Below are 9,944 nucleotides of genomic sequence, written 5' to 3' on the forward strand. Positions count from 1 at the left end.
AAAAGGGAACTACAGGCCAATCTCGGTCATGAGCATGGATGCAAAAATTCTCAAGAAAATCCTAGGAAATACAATACAACAAATCATTGAGAAGATCATACACCATGACCAGGTTGGATTCATCGTAGGGATGCAAAAATGGTGCATTATTCAAATATCTATAAATGTCATACACTATATCAATAGAGCAAAAACTAAAAACCACATGATCATCTCAATTGTTGCGGAAAAGGCTTTTGACAAAGTCCAACACTCATTCTTGTTCAAACTCCTACAGAAAATTGGAATAGATGGCCTCTACTTTAATCTGTTAAAAGCCATCTATGACAACCCATTAGCTAATATAATTCTCAATGGGGAAAAACTGAAATATTTTACTCTTAGATCTGGTACAAGACAAGAATGTATTCTATCACTACTCCTTTTCAATATCATTCTGGAATCATTAGCTAGCGCTATTAGACAAGAGAGAAAAATAAAAAGAATAATAATAGGTAAAGAAGAAGTTAAATTATCACTATTTGCACATGACATCATACTTTTCTTGGAAGACCAATAGAACGCCACCAAAAAACTTCTAGAATTATTATAGAAATTCAGTAGCATAGCAGGATACAACGTCAATACCTAGAAGTCTATGGCATTTCTCTACATAGATGACAAACACAATGAGGGGGAAATTATAGAAACAATACCTTTTACAATAGCACCGAGGAAAATGAAATACCTTGGAATTAATTTAAATGAAGAGGTCAAACATTTTTTCAAAGAAAATTACAATACTCTTAAAAAACAGATCATTGAAGATTTCAGAAAGGGAAAGATATTCCATGCTCCTGGATAGGAAGAACCAACATTGTGAAGATGGCCATACTCCCAAAATTGCTGTACAGTTTTAATGCAATCCCTATCAAACTACCACCAACACACCTCACAGACCTAGAGAATCATTCCAAAAATTTGTCTTGAACCAGAAAAGACCTAGAACAGCAAAGGCAATCCTAGGCAGCAAAGACAAGGCAGGAAACATTACAATTCCTGACTTGAAATTATACTACAAGGCTACTGTGAGATAATTAGCATGGTACTGGCAAAGAAATTCTTAATAGATATGAAAAAAAATCTAATATCCCATACCATAATCTTAACAGGAGACTTTAACACACCCTTATATCCAAAAGATAAGTCAACCAGACAAAACATTAGCAAAGAAGTAACAGAACTGAAACATAGATTGGAACAAATGCAATCATTAGACATATGCAGTGTGTTCCAACCAACTGCAGCTGAATACACTTTTTTTTTCAGCTGCACATGGGTCATTTTCTAAAAGACCACATACTAGTCCTCAGGTCATACTTAATTACGTGCAAGATAACATATTATCCCATGGATATTATCTGACAACAGTACAATGAAACTGGAAATAAATGAGAAAAGAAAGCAAAAAAAAAAAATCCCCTAAATACAACATCCTACTCAGCAACCAATGGGTCACAGATGAAATTAAAAATGAAATTGAGCAATATCTACAATTCAATTAAAATTCAAGCACAACTTATTAGAATTCATGGGATATGATGAACGCGGGTTTCAGAGGGAAATTTATAGCTCTGAACTCACACATTAGGAAAATAAAATGGGAACAAATAAACACCCTTATGTTTCACATCCAACATATAGAAACAGAACAGCAAACCAAACCAAGATCCCAAAGATGTGAGGAAATCATAAAGATTAAAGTAGTAATTAATTCAATTAAGACAAAGAAAAGAGTTCAAGGAATTAAAGAATAAAAAGATGGGTCTTTGAAATATTAAATAAAATTGATAAGCACATAGATAACCTCATCAAAAAAAAAAAACAGAAAAATTCAAATACAAGCAACAAGGAATCAAAAGGGTGTAATCACCACAGACTCAGTGAAAATTCAGAAGAATATCAATAGCTACTTTGAGAATCTTTATTCTTATACAATAGAAAACACAGAAGAAACAGACAGATTCCTGGAAAGGTGCAAATTACCAAAACTGAATCAAGAGGATATAACAACTGTCAGTAACTCAATGACAGCCAGTGAAATATGATATATAATAAAAAGCCTGCTGACAAAGAAAAATTCCAGGTCCTGATGGATACACAGCTGAAATACACAAGAAATTTATTTAAAATATAATTCCTATTTTTCTCAAAACCTTCCATGAAATTGAAATGGATGCAATCCTCCCAAAATCATCCTTGGAGGCAAATATTCTACTTATACCAAAACCAGGGAGAGACACGACTCAAACAGAAATCTACAGGCCAATCACGCTCATGAACATAGATGAAAAAATTTTCAACAAAATCCTAACTATTAGAATACAGCAAATCATAAAGAAGATTATACACCATGACCATGTAAGATTCATCCCATGGATGCAAGGATGGTTCAATATACACCAATCTATAAATGTAGTACATTTTATCAATAGAGCCAAATCTAAAAACAACATAATCATCTCAATCAATGCAGAAAAGGATTTTGACAAATTCCAACACTCATTCATGTTCAAAGTCCTACAGAAAATTAGAATAGATGTCCTGCACTGCAATCTGATAAAAGCCATCTATGACAACCCGACAGCTAACATAATTCTAAATGGGGAAAAACTGAAATCTTTTACTCTCAGGTCTGGTACAAAAGAAGAATGAATTCTGTCACTACTCCTATTCAGTGTAGTTCAGGAATCATTAGCTAGAAACATGAGACAAGAATGAGAAATAAAAGGAATGAGAATTGGTAAAGAAGAAGTTAAACTATCATTATTTGGAAATGACATTCTATTTTACTTGGAAGACCCAAAAAATCTCAACCAAGAAACTGCTAGAATTGACACACAAATTCAGTAGCATAACAGGATACACAGCCAATACCCAAAAGTCAGTAGCAATCCTCTACAGATAGCAAACACAGTGAGAGGAAAATTAGAGAAACAATACCTTTTACAATAGCACCAAGGAAATTTAAATACCTTGGAATTAATCTAACTAAAGAAGTCATAGTTCTTTTCATGGAAAATTACAGTACTCTTAAAAAAGAGATCATAGAGATTTCAGCTGAGCTGTAAAAGGCTCAAGTCAACAACTTCTGACATTGCCAATTCCACAGAAAGTTATTCCCTTTCCTGGACAGGAAGAACCAACATCGTGAAGATGGCCATACTCCCAAAATTGCTGTACAGATTTAATGCAATCCCTATCAAAGTACCAACAACATAACTCAGAGACTTAGAGAAATCATTCCTATATTTTACTCGGAATCAGAAAAGACCTAGAATAGAAAAGGCAATCCTAGGCTAGAAACGCAAGGCCGGAGGCATTACAATTCCTGACCTGAAATTGGACAACCAAAGAGCTCCTAAGATGTTTGATATTCATGCAAATAGTTTAAACTCTACTGCCTATGTTGTATCGTAATAATAATAAGCTTCTCTCCTGAAGGATTAGCAACCTAAGTTTGCAGACCAAAAATTAGAGGAAAAATCAGTGATGCAAGGACAGCCAACATTTTGGTCCTAGGCTTTCAAGTTCAGGGGAGACTCAGGACATAGAAAAGCCTATACTATAACATCATGTTTCTCGGTTGTGTCCCAAATTTTCTCATGGGGCTACAGACGAATGTGATTGATGATGTAGCGTGTGCCTGAGGAGAGTCACATGGAGAGAAAACATTCTCTCAGGAGTTCAGAGAGAGAAAATTGGTCAAGCAATTGCTGTGACTCATCCACGTGGCTGACACTGACAAGGATCTACGAACTGTGGTACAGAGTTTTAGGGAAATCCTGAGGGGATTTGACTTCCCTTGTCAGATACAAAAGTTGCCTTTCTTGTTATATAGGTCATGCTTTATCTTGGTCTTAATCATCCAGCATAATAGTATAAAAACAAATTCTAAAAAGTAAATTCATTTTAAAATGCTGAGCTGTAAAAGGCTCAAGTCAACAACTTCTGACATTGCCAGTTCCACAGATAACCCACTATCATTATGGACTACTGAACTATATTGGAATATTTGGCTGAATTCACGCACTTACATTTTTTAAATAACAATGGAATACACTTCTCTGACAAAACTAAACAAAAATGTGATGCAAATGAATGACCATTTTGTATTTGTATATTCAAAATAGTTAGGATAGCTATACAGCTACTTTCTTTTAATTCAATATATGGAAAGTCTTGTTCTAATAATGTTTGTGGACAGGATACCATGTCTGCATTTTGTACACTGAATAACCATTAAGACAACAATATACAATGTATTTATTACTGAAACTGTGCTACTAATTGGTTTTGAAACTGTCTTATGCTATTTGTTTCTCAATAAAATAATTTTAAAAAATAAAATAAAATATACATATACATAGCATCACTCTTAGAAAAGTAACATTTTATTTAGTCAATTAAGGTCAGTTTCCAGTTTCTAAATTAGATGAAATCTCTCAGTGCTTTTAAAAATATATATATTTTAGTATCTGAGAACAAAATAGCACAACTCATTCTGTAAATCAAGGAGGGAAAATTTGAGTTCTAAATTTTGACCTGTATGGGAAAGCCCATTTCCAGGTCAGTGAGGGATGCATGGGGACAGATTAACTCAAGAAGAGGATCACGGGGGCTGGTGAGATGGCTCAGTGGTCTAAAGCGCTTACTTAGAACAAGCTAAGCTAAGCAAAACACAAGGACCACGGTTCAATCCCCCAGCACCACATGCCAGCCAGCCCCGCCCCCTGGTGGGCTGAGCTGGCCACACACACAAAATAAATAAATAAATAAATAAATATAAAAAAAAGAAGAGGATCACTTTTTTTCTATATTGCTCTAACAATGGGAAAATCTTAAATTATTTAGGTGTTTACTGATATGCCTTAAAAAGGACTTATATAACTACTTTTTCTTGTAATCACAGAAAAGTATTCCAAGAAAATCTTCCCAAGCATATTACGCTGTTATAATTGAAATATAAATAAACGTTTAATATCATCTTGCAAACTGTATTTAGATGTATATAAGACATAGAAAGAAAAATGTATTGGGCAAGAATAATCAGAAAAGGATTATTGAAAGAAATGAATAAGAGACAAGATCTAAACATGTACCTCAAAATTACAATGTCTAGTTATAAAATGTTCAAATTACTAGCTGTTTTCCACCTTTATTAACAATATTTCTTAATGGAAAATGGAAAGGGTGAGCTGAATAGTATGTGTGAGGATTTTGATCAACTGGATAATTTGGGATGAATCAATTTGTCTTCTCCAAACCTTTCACATTATAAAATAAGAATGATGAAATTATTGTTTTATAAATAAATAAAACCATCAAAAAAGAGAAACCATCAATCTAACTTTAGTTGTATTTATGAAGTGCTTTGCTTCATAGTTTGAATGTATAAAATGGAATCTAAGTACAATTTGTAATTTGATCTATGCAAATATTACATGAACTATCAGATAATATTCAAATTCCTTTATTTGTGAGATAAAATTATATTGTATCTTTCTTTTTGCACTACAGAAATACTAGTAGTCAAATACATTTACTGAGCACTCTACTGTATGTAGAATTATATGTTAGTTAAACTCTGTAGTGTTAACTGCTAGTCTTACAATAATTTTACTATTTTTATTATGTCCATGTTACAAAGCAAAGTACCAGAAGCTAAAAAAAGTCTGGTAGGGCCAGGAAGATGGCTCAGTGGAATAAACATTTTCCTAGCAAGCGCCAAGGCCTGAGTTCAATCCCCAGTTCCCCCCCCCCAAAAAAAAATAGTCTGGTAAATTGTTCTTTATAAGTCAAGGAAAGACTACTATTTGAAATTTGTTATTCTGATTTGGAATACACAAAATGCATACCCCCTTAATAACTTAAAGAGATGATACGTGAATAAATAAACTTCTCAGAAAATAACTGAATTTTAAAAATCATGTTCACTTATGCTTTAAAGTCCTTCATCTAGAGAATATGCTTTGTCTCTAAATTCCTTGACTATTCTATGTACTGTATTCTAAGAGTCAAACAGTGCTGTATGATCACCAGTTAATAAAATGTTAAGGATTTTTTAAAAAAGATATCTACATATGTAGAAAACACTTAAATAATGACAGGTTCCAGCCTGAGAATGAATTGCTAAACCATTATGGTGGTCTAATGGCTAAAGCCCTAAAACAATTGTTCATCATCCCAGTGACCACCTTCTCCTTCATCCCCACCCCAGCTCTGAACATGACTTCCTTTTACCTTTCCTGTACCACAAGGAAAGCCCCACTGAGCACCTTACATATCACTGAACTTGAACTTCACAACAAAAATCCATATAACTAAGCTCCTCTTTGTCTCAGATCAGAGGATCCCTGCCATCTTCCTGTGATCCTCTCTGTGTCCTCAATAAAGGTCTTGTTTATTTTCTGCCTCTTTGCTGTGCCAAAAATCTGAGATATTGTACTTACTGTATACTAAATATTGTTTTAAGTGTTTTATATACAGGAATACATTTAATTACTGTGACAATTTTATGAGGTAAGCTTTCAATATTAGCTCCTATTCAGTACAAGTAACTAATTTTCTCATATCATAGGGATATGAGGTATTTGCACAGTGATATTTAAACTTGCACCTAACCTTAAAATGTACTTTTGGGATAACTACTGATATACTAGTTCTGATAATATCAAAGTCACCAGATAGCCTTCTTTATCATTTGAAAGTCTTCCACAATAATAAAAAATATTCTTACTTTGCTTATTATAATGAAGAGATTCATGTTTTCTTTCATTCATTAAAATGTATTTCTACAAATGATTTAGACATAGAGATAAGATAGACAGAAGATAGAAGATAGATGATAGATAGATAGATAGATAGATAGATAGATAGATAGATGATAGATAGATAGTTAGATAGATGCTATTAGAAACAGACTACGGTTCCAATTGGCAAGATCATCCCAGCATACTCCCTGTACTAATTTTTTCTCAAGTTAAACTTACAGCGCAGGTGCAATCACAAGGGAAGTGACTTTGTTTGTTAATCTGAACATTATTTCGTTTGAGTTGGAAACAAAGACATCAAGCAAAGGAGGCTATGTGCAAGGCAACACTTCTCGGTGATAAAGGATATGGAAGTCCATCAGAATCAGGGTTATCTTTCCAGAGGATGTCATCATTGAGTGGAATGGAAATTGTTAAAGCTAATTTAATGATATTGCTGATGTGCAAGATAGGGGCAAAAAGTCATCCAGGTAGGAAAGACATTCCAGATAGTGTACATGAAGATAAAGGAATATAAATAACCATGAAGATTTCTATAAGGAATACCAGCTTTGTTATGACAAACATGTGTTAGGAGTTGAAACTGAAACCAAGCCCAGTCCAGATGAGGATGCCTCTTGTGAGGAGTTCAAAATTTGTGAGTTAAACTGAGGACTTTAAAATTGAGCCATGGGAAGGGTGCCCCATGGGAGAGGTAGGCCCAAGGCACAGTGCCAGGCACAGTGATGAAGAGCTGCCCTTCACTACCAGCTGGGGATGAGGGCACTGTGATATTGTCACCCTGCCACCCACCACCAGCACACACCTGAGATGTCAGCTGCTGCTGCCAGGGGCCTGCAGGCCTTGCACTACCAGCTCCACAATAATCAAAAATTTTTTTTCTGATTTGGAGCTGATACTACTGCAGAAACTGAGGCTGCTGTACAACCACTCGGTAGGTCCTATAACAATATTTTTCTGGGCTCCAATTATGAAATGGGGCTTGGTGTGCCCTGGCTTGGCAGACATGGCCAGACCTGAGAAGAAGCTCAGCACTGCTCAGTCCACTGTTCTCAGTCCACTGTTCTACAGGATTTATTTGGTCGAGATGGTCATTGATAATCATAGAAAAAATTGGAGTCTGTTTGCTGTGAACTTCTTTGTGGGGGCAGCAGGGCCTCTCAGCTCTTACGTATTTGGAGATATAACCAAGAACTTAAAGCTAAAGCAATCAATTGAGAGTTCCATATCATCTGAACAATCTAAGCATGGACAAAACCACCAGAACCTGGTTCATTACTTGATTACTCATAAGGCAGTTCTAACTGGGCTAATGTTCTGAAGGCACACACAAAAAAGTATAGCTATAATTGGTAACTAGTGCTTGGTTCCACACAAAAAAAATAAAGCAAACTTTTAATAAGTCTGTCTTTTAAAAAAATGTCCTGAATGATTCAGTATATCACAAAAATCAGTCCCAAATCAGCAAAGCAACAGAAGTGGGAGGAGTTTTAGAAGAGTTGTTAAAAAGAGGCTTCATGAAACGCAGCTTATGTAGTTTCAATTTCCAGCTCTATTTCTTACTGTAGTATGTTAACCATGTTGTTTAACTTCCCTCTGCCTCAGTTTTTCTCAAGGATAAAATGTGGATAAGAACAGTATATATAATATAATTTTTTTTAGCAAATACACATGTGTGTACACACAGAGATATATAGCATATAAAGTACTTTTCACATGATATATTTTAAGTGACTATAGTATTGTCTTTACACATTTTTGCTACTAGAGAAAACCCTGACAGAAAAGCAAAAGAACAGTGTGGATAAGAATCATCTATGGACACTAAACTCCTTAGCATCTTCATCTACTAATTTCCATTCTTTTCAAAAATCTTAGGAGATATATTTATTTCTAATACTCACCCTTTCAAATGTATTTCTTTGACTATTCTAATGAGGTAGTATGATCCATATTCTTTCATAGTTTTATTTAAGAGCCAAAGGTGCATGGCAGTCAGTGAGATATTTCAGCAGTCTAAAATGCATGATTAAGCAAGCTTAGGCAAAGCGCAGGGCCCACAGTTTGATCCCCAGCACACCATACACCATGTCAGCCTCACTGAGGACAAAATAAAATTAAAGATACACAAAGGTGATTGGCCTGCTGCTAGCAGCTCAGCTTCATCAACAGTCTCTTTCAGTAGCTTGTTAAAGTCTATGATTCAACAATTTTTCTATTATCATTGCAATAGAGAGTACAAGATCTAAGGTAGAAAACTAGGCTAGATTCACAGCACTGTCTTTTAGCATATTTCACACTGACACTTATTTTTTATTTCTATCAACATCAGAGTTTCATCCTGTGAGAAAATGCCACCTATGATAAGGATAGAATTAGATATAACTCAATAAAATTGACACAAAATTCAATATGTGATATACCAATTTAATTGTGATCAATTTTGTGGCGGCATGTCACACAACTTACTGTTTGGACCAGATTCTTGATGTGACTGATCTGCCCAAGTTCCTATGCCAAATTTGGTCTCTCTTGGACAAAACCAAAGAGAATATACTAGATTTAATATGATCTGTGCTGTTAAAGGGATAAGGCTGCTCCTTTATTTTCCATGAGCCCATCTAAGTTATTTCAATTAGAATAATTAGCAAAAAATGCAACTTCTAAAATTCTCTGTGTAGGACAGACATTATTTCTTCTATAAACTATTTACAAAGGTCAGAGATCAAACTTATAGACTTTACCTAATAGCAAGTTCAAACTTCAGAAAGCTCTGAGCAATATGTAAAATCCTTGACTTCAAGATCCCTCTCACATATATGACATGAATGTTTTGATTTCTCTATTCCCAAATATCATTTCATTAGCTATCATTCTAAACTGTCCCACTAATTAGTCACAACTGAGAAAACTTCTTGTGTGTAAAACTGAAAACCAATAAATAATAACTTGGCTTACTAAATGCTCAAGTCTAATCTGCAAATCACTTAATATAACATAATGTAGAAGTTACTTGAGGTTTTATGCTCACTTCAGCAGCACATATATTAAAAGTTGAAGTTTCATTTATTTGATATTCTATATTTTGTACAGCACCAATATTAATTATCTTTTAATGTAAAACATTTGAGT

General features: G+C 34.4%; 1 pseudogene; it reads left to right on the forward strand.

The window, feature by feature from the left end:
* Positions 1 to 7,622: 7,622 nt before the first annotated feature.
* Positions 7,623 to 8,030, forward strand: LOC101574602 (annotated as a pseudogene).
* The last annotated feature ends 1,914 nt before the right edge of the window (positions 8,031 to 9,944 follow it).

This window comes from Octodon degus, unplaced genomic scaffold (genome assembly GCF_000260255.1).
Source record: "Octodon degus isolate 3935 unplaced genomic scaffold, OctDeg1.0 scaffold00189, whole genome shotgun sequence".
Lineage (NCBI taxonomy): Eukaryota > Metazoa > Chordata > Mammalia > Rodentia > Octodontidae > Octodon > Octodon degus.